The sequence below is a fragment of the Rattus norvegicus genome, chromosome 19 (genome assembly GCF_021556685.1).
Source record: "Rattus norvegicus strain SHRSP/BbbUtx chromosome 19, alternate assembly SHRSP_T2T, whole genome shotgun sequence".
NCBI lineage: Eukaryota > Metazoa > Chordata > Mammalia > Rodentia > Muridae > Rattus > Rattus norvegicus.
In genome coordinates this window covers 39758072-39770518 of record NC_141552.1, presented here as the reverse complement: position 1 = coordinate 39770518, position 12447 = coordinate 39758072, and positions in this window count along the sequence as shown.

Here is a 12447-nt window from a genome sequence, read left to right as displayed (position 1 = left end):
ATAAAAGTCTCGAAAAGATCAGGAATTCAAAGCCCATACTTAAACATGGTAAAAGTAATAAACAGCAAACCAGTAGCCAACATTAAACTAAATGGAAAGAAAGTTGAAGCAATCCCACTAAAATCAGGGACTAGACAAGGCTACCCACTTTTCCCTACCTGTTCAACATAGTACTTAAAGTCCTAGACAGAGCAATCAGACAACAAAAAGAAGACAAAGGGATACAAATTGGAAAGGAAGAAGTCAAAATATCACTATCTGCAGATGATAGGATAGTGTACTTAAGTATCCCAAAAAGTGACTCACATGAAGGAGTGTTTTCCTGAAGTGGACATAGATGTAGGTCTAGGACAGACTCATGAAGGAACGTTGCACTGAAGCAGAAATTCGAGAAAGCATGTTCTGCTAAAGCAAGTATGTGAAAGGACACCTGATGAAGGATTCTTTGCTAATGACAAGCATGTATTAGTCTGTCTTACATTGCATAGTTGAGCTGCATTTGTTGGGACTCCATAGAGAGAAATGCACCCAAAACCTTTTGGTGCTGTGCTAGACCTGTGTAGGACACATGATGTTCGGAGAGAGTATAAAAAGGACTGGACAGTTAGTGATGGAGGCTGAGCTCAGCTCACTTGTAGAGCTAGCTGTGCAACACTTGTGGGTCTTGGGTCTTCACTGATCTTTGCTTCCCAGAGAAAGGCACAACTGAGAACTTTTCTTGGTGTTTCTATTTTGGCCTTGGTCCCTCCTGCTTACTTGTGCTGAGGCCGAGGTCTGGCTGTCTCTACTAGGCAGTGCCACCACTGCTGATTATTGTTTGCTATCCCAACTCTACAGAACTGGACTGCTACCACGGTGGCTATCCTGACACTACTGAAGGGGACTGCTGGAGTGGTTATCTATGAAATGTTTGTGAGTGGCTTGAGCTGCTGTTGATGACCTGTAAACTGAACTGCTAATTTCTAGATAACACAGACTGTAGTTGCTCCAAAGAACCTTTCTTTTTTTTTTTTTTTTTTTTAGATCCAATTGGTAAGATATAATTGCACACTTAAACATACAAAGCCCAGTACCATCCATCCCTTGAGAACATTAATAACAACCTGTAAATACACAGAGCAGAATCTTAACATCACCTGCCATGCTTCTCCCCTCTCCCATCTCCCTTCTCTCTCCCCTAGTCTCCTCCTCTTCCTTCAAACTTCTCTCCAGCCCATCCTTCCTTCTCCTCCAATGACAGGCCTCCTTCTATCCTGTACCTGCCCCTCACCTGTACTTTACAAATTCAATGGAGAGGTGGTTCTGGTGAAGTCACCTGAGTTCTGAGTCCTTGACTAGGCAGCTGTCCTTGGGGCAGTGGAATTAGCATCAAAATACAGTAACTTCAGGGCAAACCACAACATTTCACCCTTTTTGTCCAGTTAAAAAGCCTTTTCACTTATATATTGAGTACAATTACCATTCTACAATTTATAAAGCATATGATATACTCAACACCCAGTCCATCACTATATCAGTTACACAGAACATTCCATTCCATTCCAGCTTAAGAAAGGCTTAAAATCTGTATTATATCCTGGCTAGCTTGTATACTACCTGATAACTATCCTATAAAATATGTATATTTAGAGTTAAACAGCCTGATAGGCTATGAGACTATAATGTCTTCAACCCCGTCAGAAATCTGGGAATGACCAAATATCTATACACATAGGAAGCCTAACACGGCTTCCAGAACTGAGAGGTTATAGAGACAAATCTCCACTAGCACAGTCCCCTGTTAGCAACATGTGAGCACAAGTCTTCAGCCCTCTGGCCCAAAATCAACTGACAGACTCTTGAAATGTAGATTTTGAAGGACTGATCACCCTGTCTTGGCAGAGTTTATCAGTCAACTATTCTGCATAATTTGTCCTTTTCTGGACAGTATTAGTCTGTAGATGAAACAGGCAGTTTTGTCTTGTGGCTGCCACAAAGTATTGCCTCACCTGGAGGTCGAGATGTTCAAATTCTTCATTAAATCCACCAAAGGGGAACTGTAGGAGCAAATATGTCTCAACAAAAGATAAATAACTTTAAATCTCAAATCTGACGCTTTTGAAAACCATCTATCTATATAAGACAATCTGGACTGTTGTCTTTATATCTTAATAATATCTTGAACGTTCTCTCACAAAGTCAGTAATATGTTTGCTATTTGGCCCTTAACTCACATGTGTAATCAACTCATAAGTTTGTAATGAAATCAATAGAAGGACTGGCTCTAAACCTTGTACTTTTAATCTCTTTTAACAAATAAATTCTATATCAAAACAAAGATATGATTTTAGCTTAGTTAACAAATAAGATTACAACTCTATAACTCAATCTACCTAATTCCTCCCTGTTAAATTACAATCATTTCTAAATTTCTCATAAAAACAACTTTAGAATAACCACTTCCAGCCCCCCCAAAGTCCAGGGAATTGGGGTGATGACTCTTCCATAACTTCTTCAAGCTGTACAGGGGCGTTGAGATATCCTTGGGGGTAGGGGGTAGGAAGAATGAAGCAAATGCTGTAGCAGGATGTATCCTGACTGGACCCAGCTGAAAGTCCTTGAGACCAGGATTCCAAGTAGGCACACTCTGTATAATACAACTCTCAACACAAAAGTTTAGAATCAAGATATCTTTTTGTTTGATTTTCCTAAATAAATTTTTCAGGCGGTTTACCTCTATCAAATCTGATCAGTATGATTCTGTGAGGTTTCCAGAGCCTAATCACACTTTTTAAAAGCACAAAGACAAAATCTTTCTCCCAAAATACTGTGTACCTTAGTCTGAAACCAGAAAAGCTTGTATCTTGTACTCTCTCCCAGAGTAATAATATAACCATAAAACTCAAAGTCACACCCATCATGTAGACTGAACAATTTTTTTTAAAAAGGAAGTAAGCTGGGTTGGGGATTTAGCTCAGTGGTAGAGCGCTTGCCTAGGAAGCGCAAGGCCCTGGGTTCAGTCCCCAGCTCCGAAAAAAAAGAACCAAAAAAAAAAAAAAAAAAAAAAGTGATTTAAAAACATTGACTAAAAAAAAAAAAAAAAAAAAAAGGAAGTAAGCTAAACAATGAGCCTGATAGGCTTTTGTACTCTATGATATCAGGAAATTAACCCAAAATTCCCATGGAGCCCACGTTAAGAGAATTTGAGCTTCTTGTTGTGGTAAATATCAAAAGTAACCCCACAAACCCTCGCTAGCCGGCATCAATGAGACATATGGCCTTTAGCGGGGTAATTCATAAAACAAACCAAATACCTTTTATCAATTCTAGTATCAATAAGGAACATATCAAACCAGGACTTTAGCCCAAAATATCTCAATCTGTTAAGCTCTCTACCCGGAGCCACAGATTTTTCTTTAACCTTAATAACTTCTAAAATATATGTCTGTATTCACTCTCCCTGGTGATACAGACATTCATCACAACTCTCTACTTGGAGTTAGTGACTAATTTTTTCCTATCTAAGTTCTGAACCGTGGATGAAAATCCCCACCTGATTCAGGTAATCTCTTTACTCTCTTCTTTCTAAAAACAAACTCAATCACCTTTTAATAATATCTGTAATTAAGAAGTAGCTTGTCTAACTAGGATTTCAACCCAAAATTCCCGTGGAGCCCACATTAAAAAGAATATGAGTATCCTGAAAGACTTTCTAAACAACTTTCTTTAAAAAGCAGCTTTTAATCTCTGACTCTCTGATCTGCCATTACTTATCACACAGCAGGAGACCTACAGCCTGCCAGCCCAGGTGGCTTCCCCTTTCTTTGTTTGAATTCCCGAGCTTAAGATATCACATGACTTAACATGGCGCCGGCCTCCTCTTACTTAGAAAATAAAAACTTTCTCTCAACTCTCAGGATTACTAGTGGATTCTTGACCATCACTTTGGCGGGCCATCTGTTGTTGTAAAAATATAAAAATAAAAGAAGTATTGTCTTTTACCCCGCTAGCTCTGTACCAAGGTGCCCCAAGATATCTGCTAGATACCACAGAACCTTTCTAAACAGGTCCATTTTCCCTGTTTTCTTTCTTTTCCACTGTCACTCGTGAGTGGTGAGCTACAAGAGAGGTTAAAGCATTTAAGAACGTCATTAAAAATAGGTTTTGAGGGGTTGGGGATTTAGCTCAGTGGTAGAGCGCTTGCCTAGAAAGCACAAGGTCCTGGGTTCGGTCCTCAGCTCCGAAAAAAAAAAAGAAAAAAAAGTCATCAAAAATAGGTTTTGAAAAAATTAAAGTTACAATTAGAAGATCTTGCACCTCTATGTCTTATGCAAAAGAAAAAATATTTATTAAGCAGTAAATCACCTTGGGCTGGAAAGATGGTGCAGTGGTTAAGAGCACTTGTTTCTCTTCCAGAGGACCTAGGTTCAATTCCCAGCATCTATGCAACATTATGAAATATTGAGAAATAGAGAGAGAGAGAGAGAGAGAGAGAGAGAGAGAGAGAGAGAGAAGAAGAAGAAGAAGAAGAAGAAGAAGAAGAAGAAGAAGAAGAAGAAGAAGAAGTAGTAAAATCTCTCATACAATGAGACAAAGTCAGCAGGAGGCTAATCCAGCAATCTTGCACAAGGGAACATGGGGTATATCCAGAGCATTACAGACTAAACAGGCAGCAGCCTTGGGACTGACAACTCCAGACTCTCAGGAGGAAAAGCCAAGTTCCCAGGACAAACCTTAACTGCTTTGAGGCTTCACCTTCAGCTCCAGACTGGCCTTGCCATGTCTGCTCCTGAGCAAAGACACAGAACTAGGTCCTTTTGTCCTCTCATCAGGACTGCTGAGAAAGCCTTGGATAAATCAATACATATGAAAGCATAAATACCCATATGTACACACAGAAAAATTTCACATATCAAAAGCACATAAAAATGAGCATATGAACAAACACAGGTGCATGCATCTCTAAATATGTGCATGAACATGTGAACACCCATATCCCCATTGTCTTAGTCAGTAAAGAGACACCATAAGCATAGCAAGTCTTATTTGTTAAAAAAGGCATTTAAGTGTGACTGGCTTACAGTGTCAGAGGATTAGTCCACTATAATCATGGCTGGTTGGTGTCCTGCATGGTGCCTTGCAGGTAGACATGGGCTAGAGAAGTAGGTGAGAGTTCTATATCCAGAATTGCAGGCAGCAGGAAGAGAGACTTTAGGCTTAGAATGGACTTTTTGAAACCTCAAAGCCCACCCACAGTGATACATTTCCTCTAACAAGGCCACACTTAATCCTTTCAAATAGTGCCACTCCCTGGTGACCAAGTATTTAAATATATGAGCCTACAAGAGCCATTCTCATTTAAACCTCTACACCTATGTACATATAAATATATTAACACACATATGCAGGCATGAATCAAATAATGCACATGCACAGATACATATAAACACACACCTGCACATATAGACATATACTTATATATGGATATGCAAACATGTACACATAAATGTAAACACATTCACTTCATATATGAACATATACAAGCACATATGATACATACACATATAAACACATATTGAATTGCACATATGAGCCCACACACTTACACTTTTAAATCAAAACATACACATATGAATGCACATATGCACACATGAAAATACATATGCCTGAATGAACACACATGCACATAAACACAAACATACACATGCTCATATAAACATACACATGAGCATATGAATACAGATATATTCATTCACATAAACATATGTGCACATGTGAAAATACACATGGAAGCTAAACATAAAAATGCACATACACATATGAATAAAAACATACATGCACAAGTGAATACACACTTGCTTATGAATGCATCATGAACATGCACATAAGAAAAAACAGTCTTATCCCCAGCCCTGTCGGACACCACTTGAGGGCCCTGTTCCACTCTGCCTTCATTCCCTGGGAACTCCACGGCTGCTTAGGGCATCCAGCCTTCCTCCCTCACCCCCTGCCTTTGTGTCAGTCATCACTACCTGGAGGCACGCTCTACCAGGAAATATGCTGTCTACTGTGGCATGGGAATTAGGTAGATGATCTTCATTCTGCTTCCCGGCTTCCATTTTATATTCTCCAGTTTCACCCTATCCCTGTAGCAGACCATTTGCCTGGGCATGTGCTGTCTCTGACTCTAGACTCTAGTCAGTCTCCTCGAGAACATCATGGAAAAGCCACCTCTCCTCCTTCCTGTGACTTGTTGCAGCCACCCCCAGCTCTACCCCCACCCCGCCCTACCCCTGCTTCAAGCTCATCCCAATTCTTTGGGCCATTCCTCAAAACCTAGAAACAAGTTCTATCCAGGAACGCCAGTGTCTACATCTTTCAGAGACTCAGAAGCACTCTCTACCAGGCAACCCACAGACACCATACTTCTCTAAGATCCTGAAAGACCAAGACAAAAATGAGGAAAAGAACACCCACCTAACATAGACAAGACCATCTATGAACACCTAGAATCACCTTCAACCATTGTGCCTAGACAGCAGCACAAAAATACAGTCATAACAGCCAAGACAACATGCCTGCAGAAACCCCACTAGAGTAGGCCCTGCGAAACGCAGGGTAGCTGAAGCACAAGACAAGGATTTCAGAACAGCTATTATGAATATGCTCAAGGACCTAAAAGAGAATATAAACAAATCTTAATGAAGTCTGTGGAAATACAAGCGGTGGAATGAAGAAAACCCAAACTGAGCTTAAGCTGGAAATGAAAAATGTAGGAAAAAATCAAATGAAAATTTCAGAGGTAAGCCTCCCCAAGAGAATACAAGACGTGGAAGAGAGAAACTCAGGCATTGAAGAAAAAATAGAGGAAAGAAATATTTTTGGTAAAAGAAAACATTAAACCTAAAAATTTCAGACAAAAAAAAATCCAGAAAAAATCTGGAACACAAAGAAAAGAAGAAATTAATGAATAATAGGATAGAGGAAGGAGAAGAAATCCAGGTTAAAGTCACTGAAATTATTTTCAACAAAATGAAAGAAGAAAATTTCCCTCACCTAAAGAACAAGAATTCTTTCAAGGTACAAGAAACATACAGAACACCAAATAGTCTAGACCAGAAAAGAAATTACCCTCAGGACATAATAATCAAAACACTAAACATAGAGAACAAAGAAAGAATATTGAAAGCTGCAAGGGAAAGTTGGAAAGGCAGGCTCTTTAGAATAACACCTGACTTCTCAATGGACATTTTGAAAGCTGCGAGGGCCTGGAGAAATGTTCTACAAACTGAGAGGCCACAAATGCCAAGTCAGACTACTCTACTCAACAAAACTATCAATCACAATCAACAGAGAAGGAACATTCCACTATAAAAACAAATTTAAACAGGATCTATGTATAAATCCAGAGTTACAGAAGGTTCTTGAAGGAAAATTTCAGCCTAAAGAGGTTAAGCATACAATCCAAAATGCAAGGAATAGATAATCCCAGACTAGAAAATAAAAAGGGGAGACCCCCATACCATAAAACAAAATAATAGGAATCAACAAGCCACAGCAATGTAGTTGGAACCTTTCTCAAAACAAGCAAACCAACAAAAAGAAACAGAATTACAGACCATGAACGTAGATGCAGAAATACTCCATAAAATACTTGCAAACCAAATCCAAGAACACATCAGAAAGACAATCCAACATGGTCAAGTAGGCTTCATCCCAGTGATGCACAGATGGGTCAACAGAGATAAGTCAATAACGTAACCCACCACATGAACACACAGAAAGACAAACTACACAATCATCTCATTAGACATAGAATTGGCCTTTGAAATCCATCCAACACCCCTTCATGATCAAAATACTGGAGAGACTAAGGATCCAATGGACATATGTCAACATAATAAAGGCAATACAAAGAAAACCCACAGCCAACATTAACAGAAACAGAGAAAAACTCAAAAGTATTTCCACTAAAACCAGGATCAAGACAAAGATGCCCAGCCAGAAACTGAGAGATGGCTCAGTGGTTAAGAGTACTGACTGCTCTTCCAAAGGTCCTGAGTTCAAATCCCAGCAACCACATGGTGGCTCACAGCCATCTGTAATGAGATCCGATGCACTCTTCTGCTGTGTTTGAAGATAGCAACAATGTACTTATATATAATAAATAAATCTTTAAAAGAAAAAGAAAAAGAAAACCCACAGCCAACCCCAACCAAAACAGAGAAAAATTAAAAATATTTCCACTAAAATCAAACAAAGATGCCCATTCTATACCTATTCAATATGGGGCATGAAATCTTAGCTAGAGCAATAAGGCAACAGAAGGAGATCAAGGGAATTACATATAGGAAAGAAAGAAGTCAAAGTATCTTTATTTGTAGATAATATAATTGTATACATAAATGACCTTAAAAGCTCCACCAGAAATCTCCCAAAGTTTCTATCAGGAAACTCCTGATAAACACTTTCAGCAAAGTAGTACAATATAAAATTAAGGCCCGTAAATACATACAAAGGCAGACCTTTCAGAATTACACCTGAGTCCATAACAGACACTCTAAAAGCCTAGACAGATGCCTTGCTGACCCTAAGAGACCACAGATGCCAGCCCAGGCTACTATACCCAGCAAAATTTTAATTACCATAGATGGAGAAACCAAGATATTCCGTGACAAAACCAAATTTATACAATATCTTTCTACTAATCCATCCCTGAGGATACTAGAAGGAAAACTCCAACACAAGGAAGGTAACTAAACCCAAGAAATTAATCGTCTCACAACAAAACCAAAAGTGAATCATACACACACAGAACCACCACAAACATCAAAATAACAGGAACTAATAATCATTTGTCATTAATACCTCTCAATATTAATGGATTCAACTGACCTATAAAAAGACACAACTAACAGAATCCATGCAAAAACAGAATCCATAATTGTGCTGCATATAATAAACAGCCCTTAGCAATACAGATAGATACTACCTCAAAGTAAAGGGCTAGGAAAAAGTTCTCCAAGCAAACAGGCCCAAGAAATAAGCTGGAGAAAGGATTAGCTATTCTAATAAAATAAACTTTCAACCAAAAGTAGTCAAAAGAGATAGATGGGGAGAGACACTTTATACTCATCAAATGAAAAGTCCACCAAGACGATGTCTCAATTCTGAACATCTATGCCCCAAATGCAAAGGCACCCACATTCATAAAAGAAACTTTACTAAAGCTCAAGTCACACAATAATAGTGGGGGACTTCAACACCTCACTCTCAACAACCAACAGGTCACTGAAACAGAAACTAAACCAAGAAACAATCAAACTAACAGATGTGATGAACCAAGTGGACCTAACAGATATTTACAGAACCTTTCACTCAGCACTTCACGGAACTTTCTCCAAAATCAACCAGATAATCAGGCACAAAACAAGCCTCAACAGATACAAGACTGAAACAATCCCTTGCATTTTATCAGATCACCATGGATTAAAACTGGACTTCAACAACAATGGAGACAACAATAAGACCACATACTCATGGAAACTAAACAACTCTCTACTTGATGGTCACTTGGTCAAGGAAGAAATAAAAAAAATTAAAGAAACTCTAGAATTCAATGAAAATGAAGATACAGCATACCCAAACTTATAGAACACAGTGAAAGCAGAACTAGGAGAAACATTCCTAGCTCTAAGTGTCTTCAAAAAGAAATCTGAGAGATCTGTTACTAGTAACACCTGAAAGCTCTAGAACAAATGAAGCAAACACAACCAACAGGAGTGGACAGCAGAAAATAGTCAAAATTTGGGCTGAAACCAATCGATTAGAAACAAAAAGAACAATAGGAAGAATAAAAAAAACAATAGCTGGCTCTTTGAGAAAATCAACAAGATAGATAAACTCTTAACCAAACTAATTAAAAGGCACAGAGACCGTATCAGAAATGAAAAATGGAGACATACCAACAGAAACTAAGGAAATTTTTAAAACCACTAGGTATTTCTTCAAAAGCCTGTACTCCACAAAACTGGAAAGTCTAAGTGAAATGGATGATTTTCTAGACAGATACCACTTACCAAAGTTAAATCAAGATCAGGTAAAGCATTTAAGCAGTCCTATAACCCCTAAGAAAATAGAAGCAGTTGTTAAGTCCCAACCAAAAACAGTGGAGGGCCAGATGATCTTAGTGAAGAATTCTACCAGACTTTCAAAGAGCTAACACCAATACTCCTCAAACTATTCCACAAAATAGAAACAGAAGGAGCACAGTCACCCTGAAACCTAAACCATGCAGATTCAACACAGGAAGAGAATTTCAGACCAGTTTCACTTATGAACAGCAATTCAAAAAATATCCAATAAAATTCTCACAAACTGAATCCAAGAATAATCAAAAACATCATTCACCATGATCATGTAAGCTTCATCCCAGGGATGCAGGGATGGTTCAGTGTAACAAAATTTATCCATGTAATCAATATATAAACAAACTGAAAGGAAAAAAATCACATGTTCATCTCATTAGATACTGAAGAAAAAAAAACCTTCAACAAAATCCAGCACCCCTTCATGTTAAAAGTCTTGGAGAGATCAGGAATTCAAGGAACATACCTAAATATAATAAAAGCAATATAGAGCAAGCTATCAATCAGCATCAAATTAAGTGGAGAGAAACTTAAAGCAATCCCAATAAGATCAGGGACAGGACAAGGCTGCCCACGCTCTCCCTGTCTATTTAATATAGTACTTGAAGTTCTAGCTAGAGCAATAAGACAACAAAAGGAGATCAAGAGACTACAAATTGGAAAGGAAGACATCAAGATATCATTATTCATGGATGATACGAGAGTGTAGGAGTTCTCTGGTAGAATTTTGGGGGTTGCTTATGTATACTGTAATGTCATTCAGCAAAGAGGCTGGATATAAAATTAACTCAAAGGAATTAGTAGCCCTCCTTTATACATATGATAAATGGGGCTGAGAAAGAAACCAGGGAAATGACACCCTTCACAATAGCCACAAACAATAAAATGTCTTGATGTAAATCTAACCAAGCAAGTGAAAGATCTGTATGACAAGAGCTTCAAGTCTCTAAAGAAAGAAATTGAAAAAATATCAGAAGACGGAAAGATCTCCCATGCTCATGAATAGGTAGGATTATTATAGTGAAAATGATTGTCTTATAAAAAAGCAATCTAAAGATTTAATGCAATTCCCATTAAAATTCTAACACAATTTTTTACAGACCGTGAAAGAGAACTTCTCAACCTCATATGGAAAAGCAAAAAAATCCTGAACACTAAAGCATCTTCTGGAGGAATCACCATCCCTCATCTCAAGCTGTACTGCAGAAAAATAGATTTTTTAAAAATGCATGGTATTGGTATAGGAACAGACAGATTGACCGATGGAATTGAACCCAAGTTCCAGAAATAAACCCACATGCCTATGGACTCTTGGCATCTGACAAAAATGTCAAAACTATACAATGGGGAAAAGAAAGCATCTTCCACGAATGACGCTAATTTGTGTGCATACTTACTGTTTCAGAGGTGAGTCCATCATCACCGCGATGGAAGGCGTAGGAGCAGGCATGGCACTGGAGCAGTCAGTGAGAGCTTTACATCCTGATCTGTAGGCAGAGTGACACTGGACCTGGCATGGGCTTTAAAATGTCAGCCCACCCCCGAGTGACACAATTCCTCCTAAAAGGCCACACCTTGTAACCCTTCTAAGCCTTTCAAACAGTTGCACTTCCTGGCGACCAATCATTCAATTGCATGAGCTCGTGAGGGGCCATTCTTATTGAAACTATTTGGTTAGTTATCCCAAGGTACTTTATGTAAATTTTAAGGCTATTGTAAAAGTTATTTTCTTCTGCTTTCTTTCTCAGTTCATTTGTCATGTGTGTATTGGAAGGCTTCTTAATTCTGTGTCTTTTAAAACAATTAAAAATTAATTAATTAATTAGTTCCTCCCCTGATCCCCCCTTACCTTTTCCTCGGAGAGGGTGGGCTTCCCTGGGTATCCCCGACCCCGGTGCATCAATTAGGCACATGCTCTATCATTGCAGTCAGACAAGGCAGCCCACTTGGGGAATGGAGTTCAGAGTCAGGCTACAGTTTAAGGCATAGCTTCCACTCCAGTTGTTGGGAGACCCAAGCGGAGACTGAGCTGCATGTCTGCTACCCATGTGCCAGGGGCCTTGGTCCAGTCTGTGTACGCTCTTTGGTTGGTGGTTCAGTCTCTGGGAGCTCCCAGGATTCCAGGTTAGTTTACTCTGTCCGTCTTCCGCCTTCCTGTGGAGTTCCTATCTCCCTTCAGGGCTTTTAATCCTTCCCCCAACTCTTCTATAAGAGTCCCCGACTTGTATCCAATGTTTGTATCTGTTTCAGTCAGGGGCTGGGTGGAGCTTTGGTCATGGTATCTCTTTGCAGCAACAGAATAGTGACTAAGAAACCAAGC